This window comes from Neopelma chrysocephalum, unplaced genomic scaffold (genome assembly GCF_003984885.1).
Source record: "Neopelma chrysocephalum unplaced genomic scaffold, ASM398488v2 Primary Assembly neopelma1_63, whole genome shotgun sequence".
NCBI lineage: Eukaryota > Metazoa > Chordata > Aves > Passeriformes > Pipridae > Neopelma > Neopelma chrysocephalum.
Window position 1 is genome coordinate 4,972,832 of NW_020897720.1, and position 20,335 is coordinate 4,993,166.

Consider the following 20,335-nt stretch of genomic DNA (forward strand, 5'->3'; position numbering starts at 1 on the left):
TGGCTCTCTGCAGATCCAAATTCCTCTGGGGGAGGGCAAGGGGCAGCAGGGTGTGAACCCCAACCCCGTTTACCAGCAGCACAGAGCAGGACACAGTAGCCAGACTGAGCACACAGTGCACCAAGGACACTGTGAACACGAATGGCCACTCACAGCCACCTCACCAAAGAGTGGGGAATGGTTTCCTCCGCTGTTTCTTAATCTGAGAGATAAGAAGTTGGAGCTGCTCCTACAGCACGATTTACTCTGGTGAGGCTGTGCTGCTGACACCAGAACAGGCACCACCAAGGCCCTGGCTGGATGCAGAGTGTCCTCCAACCCTGGCCAGCTCACCCCAAGGTCGCTCTGAGACCCGACACACCGGAGCAGCCAGAACTCTCTCACCTCCTTGAAAAGGGTAAGAAGCTGGCAAGGTCCAACTCTCTGGGTTTCTGTTCGCCCTGCCCAGCCCTTGAGCCACATCCTGGGGCTCCCACCCATCAGCACCCACCACCCTTCCTTCCCCTCCGCCTTCATCTGCTGCCTCGTGTGTCACCAGTATCACATTAGACTGCTAAAAATAAAGGATCCGGGTTATTTTTCACTATTCCTGTTATTTATTTGCACGCACTGTGGAGCTGTGACTCACTGGAAGCAGTGCCATACTTTGTGTCATCACAGAGGTAACCTGAGCATGTTACCTGGCCTAAAATAATATTATTGAAACAATAATGTCAAGTTAGTCACTGGATCAGATAAAGAGACAATAACTGCACTGTGCAGATCACGACGTCTGATGCCAAAAAATTTTCAATAAGGAAAAGATCCTGAATTTGTTATGCTGGTGGTGATTTTTTTTTTTTTTTTAAGAAACAAGCTGAGCCAGGATGTAAAAATTTAAATCAGAGTTTGGCAACACCAAGTGATGTCTTGCACATAAAGCTTTAAAAATATCAACGTCTCTGCTGGAAGTGAACCAGAGCACTCCGGTTGATTTGCCTAGTAGATGTTAAAGTAATATTTTTTCAATCAATCAGAATTATTAGCCTTTTTTTAAACCTCTTTTACAACATTTTCAATAATTGACCATCAAAGGAAACCAACTCTAACATCACAAGCACAGGTTATAGGATACCAAAGAGATGCTAAGAGTGCAACAAACTTCCCAAGTTCCAAAGCAATCTCAGCTCTTGGATATCAGACCTAAGAGGGAATTTCTAGGGAATCCAAGCCTCAAAAATACCCTTTAAGCATCATGTTAATTCTGAGATAATGGGCTGAAACTTATAGAAATGAGTGACCTGATCTAGCGGGTGGCATCCACGCACATGGCAGGGGGTTGGAACGAGATGAGCTTTAAAGTCCCTTCCAACTCAAACCACTCTGTGAGTCTATGAAATGAGATGAAAACCTAATTCTGAAGTTTCTTTTAAAATTATTTTGCTCAAATATGTACTTAATAAACATGTTGAGATTTTCCCAAGGGTTTAAGAAACACCCTTGATGAGATGTGAGACTTGCCAGTGCTGCCAGCAGCTGGAGGAGGATATGGGGAGAGCAAACAAGCAACACTGGGCAGAAGTTGCATCCACCCTCAAAGGCAAACACTGTGATAATATGGCTTCACATGAAAAATAAATTTTAAACCAATTAAAATGAAATAAAACCTAATTTGTCCTTCCCTGACAGCTCTGAGGTGGGTGTTTTGGCTGGAGAGCAGGACACATTCTTCCCTAGTGAGACGCCTCTGCAAGAGCAAGCGGAACAATAGACATGACATGAGCCAGGGAAAAGCAGTAACAGCAGCAGGCAGAGATGCTCAACTCAAAAGCTGGGACTTGCAGCTCAGGGTGAGCTCAGCACCCTGAGGAGGGACCCAGCAGGATGGGACCCCCCAGGCCATGTGCATGGCATCACTGGTTCTCAACCCTGGACCAAGGCACAACACATCCCACACACGCGGCTCATCAAAGCCCATAACACCAACCTGCCCAAGCTGCTCCAGTAAAGGGATTTTTTTTAACTCTTTGCAATTACACAAATGCTTTCCCACCATGTGCACAGGTGCACAAACGGAGCCAGGGTGGGATTATTTGGTGCTGTTCCCCTTAGCGAGCACCTCTGCTGTTTACATGGAAAGTAGGTAAGGGATTCAAGGTCTGGTCTGTCTTTAACAAAAAAAAAGGTTATTAAAACTCAGCAGATCTGTATCCATGATCATGCTGCTGATCCAGGGGCTTTCATTTCTTGAATTTCCAGGGGTGATGCTGGGGTGAGCGTGACAAGTAGCTGCTGAGGCACAGGAAGGTTGCACTGCTCCCACACAAGTACCACCTCCCAGGTACTTACAGAGACCCTTTCCCAGTAATCAACAGTGGCGTCGGAGTGTGGTGATGATGGTTAAAACAGGAGGGAAAGCCCCATGCCCCAGCCAGATGCAGAACTGATTCCTCACAGGGACCCACAGGCCAGCACATGTCACCCAGGGATAAATTTTGGCCTCCTGTGAACAGGAGACAAATGGCCAGGATAAATTGCCTTTGCACTTCGTTTTACTTCCTACTGACAACAACCTCCCATTGAGGCAGTGAATCACTGGGCTGCCCCTCTGGCCCCCAGCAAGCACCATAAAATTTAGGGGTGTCCTCAAAGAGCTGGGAACAGCCAGGACCCTTCAGAGAGCACCTGTGCTCCCACACTGAGCGAGTGCTCCCTTTTCAGGGAAAAAAGGAGGTGGCTACAGAGGTCAAGGCAAAGCCTTTCAGCTGGGAGAGGCAGATCTCAGCCCTCCTCTTGCACCCTCACACTAGTGCCAGGCTGAGCCTCAACAGGCTTCAGGACAGAGCCATCCTAAACAGACTCCAGGTTCATCGGGTTTTGAGACAGAAGAGGGGGGGAAGGAGGTTCACAGAAGTTTCTGACCTTGCCCAGGCCACTGGAGCCCATCATAGCCCTGGGCATCCAGCTTGGACACAACCCCCGCTGCTGCTGCTGCTGCTGCTCAGGGGTTGTTGTGGCAGGTAAGAAAATCAGCAGGCAAAGGTGTGACTGGAGGAGATATTCTTCAAACGATGTTGTTAAAAATAGAAAACAAACTACAAACTTTGGGTCTCCCTGGTGCAAGTAGCTGCATTTTTTCCACATGGGCTCAGCAGCCCCCAGCAGTAGACTGAGCTGGAAGAGGGCTCCAGACCCAGAGCTCACCTCTCCCAGCACCCCACCCCTACCTATTAAACCCCCAAAACAGCCAAGAACCAACCAGGATTTCAAATTTCTGAGGTTTTGGTTCACTCTGACAGACCCTTGCCCCACCAACCTCTGCCAGCAGTGAGAGACTGGCCAGGGCAGGCATCTCCCTGGCGACTCCTATTCCTTTCCCAGTCCAGCTGGGCTCCGCAAACCCAAGGAGGATTTGTGCTCCCAAGCACAAAGGTCCATGAATTTCTCCATAAAAAGCCTAAAAAAATTTACTTCCCAGGATCCCTGAATAGAGGGAAGGCTGACCCCTGTGCTCCCCATTTATGTCACACCATTGCAGCTTCCATTGACATTTCTCTCCCCTTACAACAGGGGAATAAATAGAAGTTTATGCACGAAGAAACTCTTATGAATAAATCATACAACCCCATTCTGCTCGGTGCCAGGTATGTTTGTGATTATGGGATGCCATTATGTAACTGGGTTTTCCTAATCACAAACACAATATTCTCGGAGCACAAAACTGGGACGTTCTGCACCACATCCCTTCACTCTTGTTACAGCACTGGAGCCTCCAAACACGTGCAGAGCAGCAAAATCCTCCAGCAAGAAACATCCTGCTCTGAGCTGGGAAGGAAATGGTTTACGTTGCCCCTTCAGTGGATTCATTTTGTCCAAAGAGATGCTGAAACATGAATGTATAAGTAAAAAATCCATGCCTGTTGATACAGGTTATCACAGAATATGCTGAGTTGGAAGGGACACACAAGGATCATGAAGTCCAACTCTTAGGCTGCATAACTGCTTTTCACGGAGAGGGTGAGCTATTAGCACAGAACCTCCACTTTCAACCCTACAGGGTTCTGTGGTCTAACATGCCTGGGACCCCACCAAAGCCAAATTTTTATCATCTCTTGTGTTTGAGGATGAGGATTCTGTTTTCCCCATCTGCCCCTTCCCTCAGCAGCAGCCTCATCATGTTGCAGCTCTGTCGCAAATAACTTCAAGGCTGGCACGAACCAGCTCTCCTGATTCCTGTAATCATCCCTGGGAATGCAACTGTATTTATTTCTTCCTTTACATGGGTGTCTGTATATCCACTGCTAAGAAACCTTCAACCGTACTGGGGGCTGGAACTAGATGGTCTTTAAGGCCTCCCCCAACCCAAACCATTCTACGATTCCACCATTTCAGAGTGACTGAAGCACAGCAGAAGGCTCATGCCTAGCTGAGTGGGACCGAGTTACAACGAGTTATGAACAGGAAAATTTCCAGTTTACCAGGGAAGAACCAGGGTGCCCCCAGCAAGACACCTGCTGCCCACATCACCCTCTCCTCAACAGAGCCAGGTTGCATCGGGAAGCAGGACTCACCTGCTCTCAGGCAGGAGAGAATTTGGTCGCACATTATCAGAGTAAATAGGAGGTGGGGGTGTAAAATAAGGCCAGAGAGTGCTCACTGAGGTGTGGAGATAAAAAAAATTGCTTGGAAGGACCCCGTGCTGCTGGGAAGCAACAGGCTTTCCTTCAGGTCCCAAAGATGGGAGTGCAAAACGTAGTTTAGAACTCCAGGGAGGCAACAATATATCCTAATGATCCCTCGGTCAGCTCCTTTTCAGGGTGAACCTGGCTGAACACTGTAAACTGCAAAGGAAACCCAGAATGACAAACAATTGTAGGAACCTGAAAAACCAAGTTCCTCTGTATTTCATGGGAAGTGAGATTTTAAATCCCCCGACCTGTCTGTCTGAGGGGAAGTGGGCAATAAATAGCAGCCGGGTTGTTATCAAGAGGATGTGAGCTATTTATAAAAAATTCTTGGGCTTTTTGAACTCTGTTTAGAGAGGCAATATCCTTCGCTTGGGTAATTGGGGGACTAAAATGCTAAAGCAAACAAGATTACTCAGCCACCTTGGGAAAGTTTAGTGCTTACTTGTGTGTTTCTCAATTTTTAAGCATATTTAAACAGCTGCATTGTTATTGTCCCCAAATCCAGAGGGGAGCAGGAAGAGGGCTTTGAGATCACAGCATACACAGGGACACACCAACATCCAAGGACTGCTCCTGGCACACAGGGATCCAACCATTCCCACTCAGATCCTAACAGCTGATGGCTACGTCACTTCATTAATTTAAAAGTCCAGGTTGGACGGGACTTGGAGCAACCTGGTCTAGTGGAAGGTGTCCCTGCCCATAGCAGGGAGTATGGAAATGGATGATCTTGAAGGTCCCTTCCAACCCAAACCATTCTATGGTTCTATGACTAATCAGAATTACCTTACATGAATGAAATGCCTTGTCTGAAAAGGAGTTTCTGTGTGCCTAATAAGATGTTGGCTTCCCAGCAGGATTAAACCACCTCTACCTCTGAGGCAAAGAACAGGTACCAACTCATACCCAGTGCAATAGCAGAAGAGGGGGAGGTTTTGGTGGGACGTCAAGGGGAAAAGGGAAATGGCATTTTGTGTAAATAGGATGCACCCCATGACACAAGGATCCATACAAAGCACTAAAGACCTCCTTGCTCAAGAGAAACTCATCTCTCTGATGAATAATTGCCTTTAAATAAATTAGGAGACTTTCCTGCCTTTGTTGGGACAACCAGCACATGGAGATGCACCCAACTTTCAGAGAATCAGGGTCAAGAGCCCACAGGGCAGCAGCAGGAGCCAGGATGGGGCACAGCCATCCTAGGAGGGGCAGTTCAATGCCCAGGTCACATTGGCCACAGTGCCCTGACCCTCCCAGCACCACATGGATGACCACAAGTGATGGATTTAGGGTCATTCAGCTGGGAAGCTTTGAGTGCAACCTTAGGAGCTGCTTCCACTCATGAGGTCCTGACCTTCTTCCATGCAAAGCAACAACTGACACACACCAGGGAAACATCCCTCGTGCCCATCCTTGCTGTCCCATGATCCACATGTCAGGATGTGGCACCAAAGGGAGCCCTCAAGGCTTTCCACTGGCTGCTTTTTTATTTTTCTGAGTCCAGCCGTCAGGCAGACAACGCTGCTCCTGTGTGGGAACCACACACAAAGTGTCCTGACAAAATGATGGCATCGTCTAAAATACACAAACATGCTCAAAAGAAGGAAAACCATGAAATTAAGGATAACAAACAACAAAGAGAAACTCATACACAGAATCTGTTAGTGTTTATGAGTCACTAAGGCCTTCCTGTCTCCTCTTATAAATTGTGGGAATCCGCTGTGGTCCATCCTCTCCTTGAAAACCACGGAGGTGCTATTTTCCTCACAGCCCAGCACTGGGGGCAGGGGGAGCCGCTGCACAAATGAAAGATATTTTTTTCTTTTTTTTTTTCTTTTGCCTTCTTATTTTTTTCTTCAAAGTAGAAAAGCAAATCTGAGGAGCAAATGCTGCAAGGAGCGTAAACAGAGGCGACTGCAGAAGCCTTGGCGATGAGATCATCGAGCGCCTTGGCCCGGCACTGTTTTCTGACAGCAAAGGGCTTAACAATGGAATGGATGGGAAATGCCAGGAAAAGTTAAAGAGCTTTGGACACAAGGTCTTTGTAAAAGCTCATTCTTTATTATTAACAAACAGCTTCTCCCCATCCTTCTTCCTTTCTCCCTTCAGCAAATGAGGATTTTCTTTCTTAAGTCTATTTTTTTTAATCTTAGCATTTTTAACCTCTCCCAGAATGTCTGTTCTGCTCCACCCAGGCTGGCCCACCATGATGGGATGCTGGGATGCCAACCACTGCATCACACCTTCGTGACCACCATCGTCATGTAGTGGAAGGTGTCCCTGTCTGTGGCAGAGGGTTGGAACTGAAGGATTTTTAAGGTCCCTTCTAACCCAAACTATTCTGTGATACTTTGATCACCCTGAGTTGTGCTCTGACTTCAGAGCTGAGATTTCCCTGCTGGGGGGTTGCAAGAGGGAACATTCCCACCCTTGTGCAGGGCAGGTGCTCAAGCAACCGTGTGTTCCCGGAAGGAAAGACCATCACATCTCAGCCAGGCAGAGCCTGTGCAAACAATTTTTGCATCCTGAGGGAAGGATGCTCAGCCTGTGCTTCCTGGCTAAAACTGGAATGCACAAACTGGAACCAGGAACAGCTAGCTTTTGGGGATTTTTATGTGAAAACCTCACAAAACAGGATCTCAGACAGCTTCAAGAGAAGCCACCCAGGCTCACTCAAACCAGGGCCAGCCTCGAACAGCTCATTTGAGCTGCAAGTAGAACACTGGCTAAACACATGGGCACATTTAGGGACTCTCAGTACCAACTTCACGTGTAGATATAAAAATAAAAACAGGATTGTAAGATTAGGAAGAAATTCTTCCCTGTGAGGGTGGTGAGACACTGGCACAGGTTGCCCAGAGAAGCTGTGGATGCTTCCCTGGAAGTGTTCAAGGCCAGGTTGGATGGAGCTTGGAGCAACCCAGTCTAGTGAAAGGTGTTGGGAGTGCTCAGCAACACACCTCCACTGACATGTGCACTGATCAGTGCACATGATCCCTTCTGTCAGCTCAGAAAACACTTCTGCTCCCTCTGGATTCCTTGGTTTCCACACCACAAGCACTGGAAATAAAATTATTATAATAATGATTATGCCACAACAAAAAGGGTACCCCCAAAATTACATACTTTGTAAGAAACAAGGGAGTTAAAAACCCTGAAATGTCAGCTGCAAGTGTTATAATTTTATGTTTGCACTAACTAGAGGACATGTCTCAGCAGCCCCTTTCAGCACCAATAACCTCTCCCTGCCGGAGCAGCCCCAAGCCGGGGAACAGGCAGGGATCCTGCTGCCAACAGAGCTAAAAACACCAACAAAAAAGAGAATTCAGGACTAAAAATCTGAGAGATGGAGTGGAACCAAAGAAGGATTTTACAGCTACTTTGTACTGCTGCAAGTGGCTGCAACAGGAGCAGAGCATCTCGTGGGCACACCCAAAGAGAAGATGGTGTCTATGCAAGACAAGGGCCTGGAGATGGATTTTCCTGTTCAGATTGAATCATTCTTGACATAAAGGGAACAACTTTCTGAAAGTCTTTTTCACTCCTATTTGCACTGTAAAGCTCCTTGGTGGTTACCATTGCCTACAGAGGCAGCCTCAGCATCAACTGGTGTCCAAACAGTCCAAGTAGCACTGCAGCCATGGACACACATCTAGCCAAGAGCCAGCAACCCTGCTTGGAATGTTCAGCTTCACATTTGGAAATGTTATGGAAACCTCCCCATTTCCTCAGGAATATTAGAGATACTTTAAGTAAAACCACAATGTAAATTTTTTCAGCATCCAGGAGCTGAGGGTTTGGGGTGCTGTAACAGGCACATTTCAATATCGGGTTCTTTCAATATTTGATTCACTTGTACACAGCTGAGAACAGAGTCAGGGAGCCTGATCCTGTTACCCTCCCCCCAACTCCAACTGCCCCCAGCACTCATGTCCATGGTGAGCCAGCCACGCTCAGAAGCCCTGGCTGTGGCCACATGCATCAGACATAGGAACAGCACTGGGGCAGGGGCTCTGCACCTCCTGCCTGGCACCCAGCACCAGCCTCAGCAGCAGCTCCTCTCACCTCCACCTACTTTTAAGCTGGAGTAACAAAATCACTCCCTTTTCTGCCTCAGCCAGAGGCAGGGATGCTGGAGCACTGCTCATACACAAAACAACCCTCTTCCTCCTCTTCTAGATTTCATTTGCTTCTTCTTATTTCCCACAAAGCTGATCATACGTTGTTCAGTGCCTGGAAACTCATCCACCGGAAAACACATCTCCTGTTTCCTTGGCAAGCAAGAGGATGGGACAGACACAGGGGTGACATTGCTGGGGACCCTCACCCAAGGTGTTGAGCTTGTGCTGTTATCCCATCCTTGAGCCAGCCTGAAATCCAAGTCAGGGCCATGCCTCCAGGCTGGGCTGGCCCTGCCAAACTGGCTCCTAAGTCCCAGATTTACATAAGACCCAGTGGAAAAACCCTGGTGTGGGACCCCTGGGATCTGCTGGTGTCCTGAAGTCGCAGCATCAGACACATCCTCATGTCAGTACCTCCAGAGCATGTGGCAGGCACTGGAAAGGCAGTGCTGACAGAGGCCATGAATAAAACAATAGGTACCACTCATCGCCCTGAGGGCTTCCTCATAACGGGACCTAATTTCCCTGGAAAACAAAGAACAATTCCCTGCATCATGTATTGATGGGTCTTGGATTTGGTCCCCAGTACGAACACACACACACAGTTTCTTCTTTTACATTTTTGCCTGATGATTTGCATGACAAGCCTAATAAAAGCCGAGACAAATAACCCAAAACACACAAAAATGTAATACTGTTTCCTATTAACGTCCAAAGCACTTCAGTGACTGCAGGAAGGAACTGCATTAAGACATCAGAACAAAAAAATTAAAAAAGAATTTTAAAGATAGCCGTGCATGGAAAAAATATATATATAAAAGAGGATTATATACATATATATGTGGTAGGATAATGTGGTGATGCCAGGGCTGCTACATGTGGGCATCCCCATGATCAGCAGCCAGATGCTGCAGCTTCAGCCCCAGCCAGTTCAGCACATCTGAGATCTATCCCTGCCTTTGAAACCACCATGACAGGACCCTGGAAAGGCACAAGGTCCCCATGATGGGGTTGGGGCTGTCCCTCCCCATCCTGGGGTGCCCACGAGGTACTGGGCAGTGAGGGCAGTGATGGTGAAATGGGCCCTTCCAGCATAGCCCTGCACATCTCATTGAACTCTCTGTGGCTCACCCCCTCCTGCCCCACAGCCGGGGCCATCACCCCTTCCTGCCCCACAGCCTGTCACTGTGACCCATCAGAGAGGTCACTTTTCGGGAGCCGCTTCCCAGGGCATCATCCCACCAGTTACCAGCAGCAAGAGGGTGTTACAGCTGTAACCCCACCAACACAGAGCAGCAGCACAGCCTTGAGCAGCAGGAGCCATCCCCGTCCCCAGTCTGGGGCCAGCCCTTGCTGAAAAATAACCCCAGTGCTGTGAGGGAGAGCGGGGCCACAGTGGGGTGAAAACCATCCGGCCTCAGCAGAGCAGAGAGGATGTTCTGGAGAGGTTTTTCTTGGCAGGAGTGATGGGGCTCTCACTTCCTGCCCGGCGGGGGGACATCCCCCCCCAGGGACCCCGAGGCTGCAGGGACGGAACATCCCATTCATGTCCTGCCTCTCGGCCTCACTCGACTCCAGCCCAGCCGGAGGAGAACAGGCTCTACCCTCCAGCTGCATGGGCGTGCTGTCCAAAAAAACAAAAACCCCCAAAAACTACCAAAAACTGCCAACAAAACATCTCTACTGTGAAGGGAACACAAACAGCACGCGCGCTTTAAACCAGGAGTGCTCTTCTCTTCCCCCTCATATATACTCATGATCTACCTGTGGGTCTTGCAGGCTTTTTATTATCAAATTACCTCGATGGCTGTGGGAAACAGGCATCAAAACTTAAAATTGTGATCTATACACGAACAGCTTCGTATAGAAATGGGAACAGCTCTTCCAGAAGCTGATAGTGGACTGAAAACAACCTTTTCCAACTGTGATTGTGCCAAGCAGCTGCAAGAAAGAAATACCGGCAGGAATGGAAAAATGTTTCCATGTGTTTTCCTAGGCCAGCTGCCATGGCAGAGCCCGGCACAGGGGCACAGTGAGCGCCCCCACAGGTGTTTGCAGTGGTCAGGGGTAAATGTTTAAGGCATCTTGCTGCAAAGAGAAGTCACTGGCAGAGCCAGGACAACCGGAGCTGGGCAATTGGAAACTGGCCCCCGCTTTGCGATGCAGAATCCAGTAGCTCAACTTGAAACCACTTCCTCTACCTCCCAACAATGCACAGAGGAATTTCCACAAATCCCAAGGCTGCCCTGACTTCCATTTCTAAACTTGGAAAAAGAAATACCAGGACATTCCTTTGTTGTTCCAGCTCACTCACTGTTTGATCTGGGTTTTTTGCTCCAGCTGAGCCAATTAAAGAATCCCAATTTCCCTTGGAAAAAAAGCACACACCGGTAACAAACAATGCATTTGCTTCTTTGATTTTTAATTAATTGTTTTTGAGTTGAAGTAAAACCTGCCACCTCATTCGGGTCCATGTGGTTTGATGCTTAAATACCATTTTGGCCAGAGAGATGAGCATGATAGAGGCATTTCCAACTACATTCCTGCCCTCTGGAAGGAAGCGGTCCAGTACTGCATTTATTGAACATGGCTATTTGGGATCACAGGAGCAGCTTGAAATACAAACACCCCCACCCCAAAACCACAGCCAGTCCCCACCAGTGCCAGCACAGTCCAACAGTGCCCCAACAGCTGCCAGGGCAGAAACTCCTCAGCACTGCCACTCTCCTTGGAAACACTTCTATGGTTATTTTATATGTATTTTTCCACATCTATAAAAATTCTATTTCTTTTTTATTTTATTCACTTGTATTTTCGGTGGTGGATTTGCCTTTTCCATGTGCTGTGCCACCCATCCTGATCCCTGCTGCTTGGGTCTTCCCTTGCCATGCCCCAAGACCCTGCTCTCCCTGCTCAACTCTCTGCCTATTGCTGGATTCCCCCTCGCATCCCTGTCCACATTCTCTACCCATTGATCCCACAGTAAGATCCCCTTCCTCACTGTCCCACAGCTCCTCTGCGTGTGGGCAGTGTCCAGGCCATCCCCTGCGGAGTGGTGGGACATCCAGCACAGGGACAGCCACCTCCACCTGTGTCCATGACCATCTGCCATGGAAGGTCTGGGCACCAGCAGAAGGAGCTGGAATTAAGCCAGTGGCACGCAGCAAGGCTGGGGTCCCTGCTCACCCTGCAGGGACACGGGAGTCCCAGGTGATGCACTCAGGCATGGTTGGTCCCCACATGGCCCCACTGTTTGTCCCCTCCACCGTCTCCAGGGGTGTTTGGATGGAAAATACCATTTCCTTGAACTTACAAAGGATCTGTCAGTATAAATCACTGCACTGAAAAACAAGATACAGGCTCCAAGGTGAAGCTCTATCCTGCAGGATGCTCCAGGATTTCCTGATGGCCACTAGAGAACATCAAAGGAGTTTCAGCAGCACAGAGAGCCAGATCCAGGTGCCAAAGCTGATCAGGGATGAACCCCTAAAGTGTTCAAAAAAATATGTAGATGTGGCTCTTGGGGACATGGATTAGTCATGGCCTTGGCAGTGCTGGGATAACAGTTGAACTTTATGATGTCAGAGGGCCTTTCCAGCCTAAACGATTCCATGATTCTCCCTTGACTCGCCGAGAGTATAGCTGCTAATCACAAACCCTTCCACCAAAAATAATTCCAGCAGCCTCTTAAGCACAAAAACTACAAAGCTGGTAGGGCGACTCTTGCCTCAAGTGCAAGGAAACATCTATTCTTCTGCCAGGAAGAACAAGAGACATGAACCTTGAACTTGAGGAGGAAGGACCAGGTTCCTGTTGTTCAGCTGGAGCAATTAAGTGCACGTGTACCAAGAGAGGCCAAACAGAGAAACACACACATGCTGGTCATGGAAAGCCAGCACAGAGCCAGTGCCACTGGCTGGAATTAGTGGGACACCCTTAGGGAGAGGAGGTGACTCCATCCCCTCCATCACCAAGCAGAGCTGGTGGCTGCAGACCATGGCTATAGCCCAAATCCATCTGTGAAGCCCGGTAAAGCAGGAATGAGCCTCCAAGCATGGATCCAGTGTGGACAACAGACCATCAAGTCTGCATCAGGCTGGGGCCCCAGTAAACCATAAGGAAGATGCTGCAGTGCAGCATCAAAGTGATGTTGGGCATGGGGAAATTTTCTTCTCATGCTGCAACAGAAGCAAAGCTCAGACCTCTGTCTTTTGCTTTTCTTTTTTTTTGGTAGTATCTTATCATCCAAGAGCTCATTAGCAAGGAATTCCTCATGCTGTTTATTTTCCATTTGTCCATATGTTCCCCACAAGCTCAGCATCATCTCTGTTTTAAGTTTATACATAGCAGCAGTAATTGGAAGGGATGAACAAAGGCATGAAGGAAGGCAACACACGCACAAACAAACTGCCCAGATGTTTTGGATTCCTGCATTTCCCCAAGAAGCAGGATCCTTAATGTTTTGATCATGTCATCACAGTACAGAGCTGCAGTTCAGAACACAACTGGCTCCTCTCTCCTGACTCCTGGCCACAGAGACAGGAATTCAAGTCACCATGAGCGACCCAAATCTGCTCATAACACAACCAAAAGCAAAAACCTGGGATGTGCCTGTTCAGCACCAATGCCTGCAGTGGGCTTGTCCCAGGGACAGATTGAGCTTCAGACTTCAAAAATTCAGGACAAAGCCAAACTCCTCAATTCACACAACTCACTCCCTAAGCGGACCAAGAACTCACCTGACTCTGCAAGCATCATTTGAGCATTTTGTTATTTCACATGCTTGTTTCCCTGAAGTTTTATGTACATTAGAAATCAATTTAAACTTAACCAAAATAAATCAGCTTTAATAATGACAAGAGAAAGGGGAATGGTCTTAAAATGAAAGAAAATAAGGGAGATTTAGATGAGGTGTTAGGAAGAAATTCTTCCCTGTGAGGGTGGTGAGGCCCTGGCACAGGTTGCCCAGAGAAGCTGTGGCTGCCCCATCCCTGGAAGTGTTCAAGGCCAGGTTGGATGGAGCTCTGAGCAACCTGGTCTAGTGGAGGGTGTCCCTGCCCATGGCATGAGGATGGAACAAGATGAGATTTAAAGTCCCTTCCAGCCCCAGCCAATCTGTGATTCTATACATTATGAAACATGGCTTTGCACTAGTTAAATTAAAGTGGTGTTTGTTTGCTCGTAGATAAGGCCTTGGTTTTCAACACAGTTATTGCAAAACATGGGACAACCCTGAGATACTCTACAGAATGGAAAGAATTAAAAAGAAAATATCGTGGTAGTTGTGCAGGGCCCGAGGAGCTGTGGACAGCGAGAGCTACTGAACGAGGGGATGGCGTTGACATTCCAGTTCCCAGTCTTCCCTTCCATTCAGAACATGGCAGCGAGAACAGGAGGGAAGATTAATGAGAGGAAAAACTGTGACCACAGCAAATAGAGTGACTCATGCCCACTCCATGGTTTTCATTTCTAATCTGGAATAGTAATTTTCCACTGGACCAGATTAAATATATTTCTCCTCCTACTGAACCCATGGCCAACCACTGCCTGGGTGAAGCCAGCCTCAAAATTATCCCAGCTCTGCCTCAGCCATGCACCAGGAACACCAGGCTAGGGACAGGGAAAAGGAAAGCACAGCAAAGAAATCCCTCCTGTTCCTTATGATTACAAAAGGCAACGGTCTCCTCCAAACACCACTGCTGCAGGATGGCAAGAATCAGCAGGATACGCAGAATTAATTAAAGGGAGAGCACTAAAAGCAGACTAAAGACTGGAAATGATGTTCTAAAGCACAACTCACATTAAGATCGGAAGGGGAACTTCCCAATTTGATGGTAGAAAGCAATTTACTTCAATTAGCAGGGACATAACCAGAGCACTTGCTTAATAGGAGTATTGCATCTCCAAAAAAAAGCAGCTCCCCTAATTGCATCCCTTGGCACTTCTGTGCTTCCACAGCCCATTTTAGGAGAGATGGGGTGAAAGAACCCCCTGGTCCTTTCTTTTCAAATCTCCTGGGATCTGAGCCCTGTCCCAGTGAGGAGGACACATGCTGGGCCAAAGAGAAGATGGCCGAGGGAAAAGGCAGCAGGAAGAGCCTTTCTCTGCCTCCTCCTCCTCCCAGCAGAGCCCTGCCTGCTCTCTCCTGCTGTCAGCTGGCTCAGGCTCTGCTAACGTATGGATGAGTCATTCCCAGCAGCTTCGGGAAGTTTGGGCCTGTAAAGTGCTTCTTCCTCCCTGTTTCCAGCTGGGAGGTTTGGGGTGATAGATCCGGATTGTCTGATCAAAGCCTGTCTATAAACCAGTAGTGCCAAGGACAAGGGGCTCTGACACCCACCCCCACCTGCTCCCCACATCAGTGCCCTGTAAGACAACCTGGCCCCAGGTTTATCCTGGGTGTTTGGGGCCACTTTATGTGCTTTGAGCTGCAGATTGAGAAGGCTGTAAAATTCCTCCAAAAAATCAGGAGCTTTTTCTCTAAACAAACTAAAACCAACAAGATGATGGCACCAACATAAACACCCACAAAATGTAGGAATTAAGCACAAGGAGCTCATCCAGAAGCCCCACTACTAAGTTTTGCATCCCACATCACAAGAAACCGTCCCCTAGGAGACATTTAAAACCAAAACACCTGCCCATGCCAAGCAGCAGCCCCGTGGCAACCAGACAACCCCTTTGGGATTGGGCAGCCCCTGCCCAGGGCTCACTGCCCAACCACCAAACCACCCTGGCACCAACAAACAGCACCAGGGTCTTTGCTCTCCAACCCAAATGCCCTATAAGTCCTGGGCCATGGAAACAGTGGGACAAGGTGGGACTGTCACTGCCTCACTGTGCCAGCACTTCTGCTTGTGCCTCAGCTCCTTGTCCTAGGGAACAGCAAGGACACAACTCCCTGAAATATGCTTCCCACTCTCTGATAAAAGTGCTCCAACATATTGCACTAAGTCACTTTACCTAATCAGTGCAAGATCCAACTTATCTCTCTCATCTGACAACTGGAAGAGAATTTACCCTTCCAGACTTCACTACTCTCCTGTGCCCGGCCCCAGGCCTGACCCTGAAGCCAAGGGCCAGTTTGAGGAGGGACCAGTCCAGTCCCATCAAAAGCTACACCACTCAAACCAGCTCCCACACAAAGGGACAAATCTCACAATGTTCCATTATCAGCTAGAGAATTTTGTGCTGCTCCCACTTACCTCTGTGCGAGGTGCAGAAATCAAGCAGTAACTCAGGCATGTCCTTACACAAACCAGGAGCACATCCCATGGCAAAGGATGGTACTGATGCAGGTTTCAGCTTATTTGGGGTCCCGGAGCAGGATGTAGAGGAGACGGTTTTCCCCCAGGTAAGGCTTCCATGACCTGTTGCAAGCACAGAAGCCCCAGAACAAACAACACCCAGCTGTGGCCAGGGCTTTTGAACACTCCTGTGGGAGGGGTGATTGCAGATACATCACACCTGCCCACAGGCTCCCGCCAGAGCTGCTGCCCTGGCAGCACTGTGGGGCTCAGGTGCAGTGGCTGCAGCTGATGCCTTTCAGCTGTGACACAGCATGGCCTCATAGGGCATCCTGCAGCATGGCAGGGCATGGTATGGCAGGGCAGGGCAGGGCAGGGCAGGGCAGGGCAGGGCACGGCACGGCACGGCACGGCACGGCACGGCACGGCACGGCACGGCACAGCATCCTGCAGCATGGCACAGTCTCCCATGGCACTGCATGGCCTCATGTGGCAGCACCACTCTTACACTGTTTCCATTTTCATCCCATCCCTGGAAGTGTTCAAGGGAGGTTGGACGCGGCTTGGAACAGCCTGGTCTAGTGGAAGGTGTCCCTGCCCATGGCAGGGGGTGGAATGAGATGAGCTTTAACGTCCCTTCCAACCCAAATCATTCTGTGATTCTATGAATTTTTAGCTGCTCCATGTTCCCATTGGAAGTGTCAAAGCCAGTGGCAGGAGTCACATCTGCAGCTGCCCACCAGCCCCTGCACCACACTGTTCTCCTTTTGGCACCAGAGCCTCCCTCAAAGAGGCAGCGGGAGGGCACCCTCAGCTCCTCCATCCCCTGACACCCACTGCAGGATCAGCTGTTTTGGGACAGGATGATGCTGCACTGGGGGAGCCACATGTCACAACCCCGATGGAGCAGCTGGGGCAGCAGCTGCCTCACTGCCAGCCCAGGACCTGGTGTGTCCATCCCATGCAGGAGTGTTTGCCAAATGACCACTGCGGCAATCTCGGGGCAGCCCCAAATTCCAGCCACAGCACAAGGGCTTGGAAACAAACCCTCCGAATGAAACCCAGGGCACAGCAGTAACCCACCCAGACCCCTCGAATCGGTACAACGTGTGAGAGCGGGATGGCAGAGAGGAGCAGGAACAAAGATCCCAAAAATACTAAACTGGCACAATCTGTAGGCAAAAGTCACCGGAGGCATTGCAACAAAGACAGGCAGCCTGTGGCAGGGAGGGACGGCCCCACACCCGCTGCATCCCGGGGCTGTTGCACATCTGCAGCCCCTTTGCTTTCCTTTTTTCTTTTTTTTTTTTCCTCCTCCCAGATCACTTTAAAGGTCCAGCTTAGGGCATAATTAGCAAAGCAGTTAAAGTGGCGACCTGGCGGGGGCAGTGACCTCCGGCGGTGGCAGGAAGCAGCAGCGGTGGGTGGGCTGGGGGGCACAACACCCGCCGGGCGCCCAGGAATCGGCACTGGGTTGTTAAAAGCTCCTTCTCCAACCCCCATCACAGCCTCGGTGCCTTCATCTGCTCAAAGAAAACGGGCATTTTGGTGCAATTGTGATGCTGAGCACCCGTCCCACAGGCTGCACCAGCATCACTCGCTCATGCGCAAGATGTCCCATCCTCCCTCCATCCCCACCAGTGACAACCCACCACCCGCAGCCAGGAATTGCCCCACCATCAGTCATCCCCCAGCACCAACACGTGCCCATTGTGTCCCTGTTGTCCCTCAGCACTGGCTGTTGGGCCCATGGGACCGTATTCCCACTCAGGGCTGTCTGTGGCTCCCGCACTCCCTTATCACCACCGCGACCTTTGCTGGTCACAGATTAGGGGCTGGAGCCGGTTGGATTTGTTTGATTTCTGTTGATGGTTATTAGGCAGAGGAAGTGCCAGAAGGGATTTTGACCTCGAGTTTAAACCTATTCCAATTAGAGCCACTGAGCCTTTAATTACCGCGCTCCGGCCACTTCGGTTAAAGCAACAACAAAAACAAACACAAAATCTGGTCAAAGATGGGTTTTTCTTCCCATTGTTCTCCAATCTGCCACCTACTTTGTCCATGTGCTGTGTGACTGTGGTGTGGGGCATTTTAGCCCACCAAGCCCCTAGTGTTGCCTCCAGACCCAGCAGTGACACTGCTCCAGGACGATGCCCACAGGCAGGAGTCACACTGCCCTCACCCACCACCTCACACCACCTCCAAGGACCATCTCCTGGTGCCCAGGTTGCTCCAGTGAAAAACACCTGAGGTTACAGTTCAGTGGCCCATTAGAGCTCACTGAGAGGTGATGGATATTTTGGAAACACCGATTTCCTACTTGGCATAGCTTCTATTAAGTCATTTTTTTTAAAAAGCAAGTCCACAGCACTGTTGAACTTCACTGCACTTGGCCCTGGGACATGGACTGTGTTTCACTCCCTGGGACATGGTGCACTTTGATTCCTGGCACGGACCTTTCCTTACACTCCAGAGGCTGGGCAGAGATCCTTGCCTTTTGCTTTATTATTATATCCATTGCTATGATGTTTTATTAACATATTTTAAGTTTAGCAAAATGGGGCTTGTGTCCATGTAAGTCCTATGATTCGAAATCAGTTTCTAGGATACATTCTGTGATCGATTTGTTACGTATGATGACTAAGCCCTTCCCTGATGGGCTTTTGTTTATTCCACAAAAATTTCAGAAAAAAAAGGCAGAATGGAAATCCTCATCCTGATCAGCACAGCATCTCCATCCTGAGCTGAAATGGGATGGGGTGACAGCCCAGCTGAGCAACCAGTTGGAGCAATGAATGGATTTGGGCATTCAGAGGACCTGGGGGGAGCACAACAACCCTGCCAGTACCTACTGTGTTGTGTTTTATTTAATTAATAACAGGTATCACCACTAAAACAGCCCTTGTAAATATTCCATGTTCAAGGAGTTTTTAAATAGGTTCCTTAATCCAACTGCTACTGGTTTTGGAATATTGTATGTATTTTCAAACACATTTGTTTCTCTTTCCTTTCCATGAAAGCAATGCCATCTTTTAAACATGAGGCAATGAAAACAACAGTAGGTACTATGAAAACTTAACTCCATAACATAAAAAGACGGCACCGATTCCCACAGCCCCCCCCCGGCATGGGCTGAGCTTCTGACTGAGTTATGTTTTCTGGCCCTCTCAGGTGTTTCCCACCAGTCCCTGCTCCAGGATCTCCGGCTGTCCCCTTGGCCATCACATGGATGGGAGAGGAGCAGAGTGCACCAATCCCAAGGAGAGGTCACGGCAATCCAGCCCGTGAATCATTTCCACTAATGAAGCCACTGAACATGAGTCAATCCTTGGCTTTGTGTGGCCAAGGCACAAAGTGTTTAATTCATTGGAGCGTTTCTTTTGTGAGAAACGACTTCTGCAGTAAAGCCTAACGGTTTAGAGAAATCATTCCTAAATCCAGCAATATTTATCAACTTCTTGGAAATATAACTGTATTAGCTAGAGCAAGAGGAGAGGGGGAAACATCTGTTTTAAGTAACTGGGAAGTCTCCCATGGACTGGTTTTATTTCTCAGCGTAATCCTCTCTTTCACATGGATGACCTGGACAATTAGCACCGATCTTTCCACTGGAGCTCCCACTGGAACAGGCAGAAGAGCACCAACAATGGGCAGATCCCACTCCTTTCCTCTGTGGTGCTCCTACCTTCTCCATAGGCACATTTGATTTCCTCCAGCACATGCTGTTCTCCCTTTAGCTGAGCCTTCTCCCCTTGGGTTCCTTTTTCTTCTTTCATGGGAACTGGAAATAAGATCTCAAGATGTGCTTCCTACTGATTTGGCTTGGAAATGACCTTAAAGCTCATCCAGTTTCAAACCCCTGCAGGGACACCTTCCACTATCCCAGGTTGCTCCAAGCCCCGTCCAACTGGCCTTGAACACTTCCAGGGATGGGGCAGCCACAGCTTCTCTGGGCAATCTGTGCCAGGGCCTCACCACCCTCACAGGGAAGAATTTCTACCCAATATCCCATCTGTCCTCTGTCAATTTAAAGCAATTCCCCCTTTTCCTGTCACTCCAGGGCCTTGTCAATAGCCTCGTGACTGTCTGAGCTCTCTTCCCACCATGGCACAGACACTCCACAGGTGTGTCTGCCCTCAAAGCCTCCATCCCCCCACCTGGCTGACAAGGTGCCAGCAAGAAGGCCAAAGGCATGGTCACTGCAGGTGACCACAGACCTGCCATGTAGGTCATGTAAAGTGGCTGAGCTGTCACAGACCCAAAATAACTACTTGAGTTTGGAGTTGGTGGCAACACACCCCAA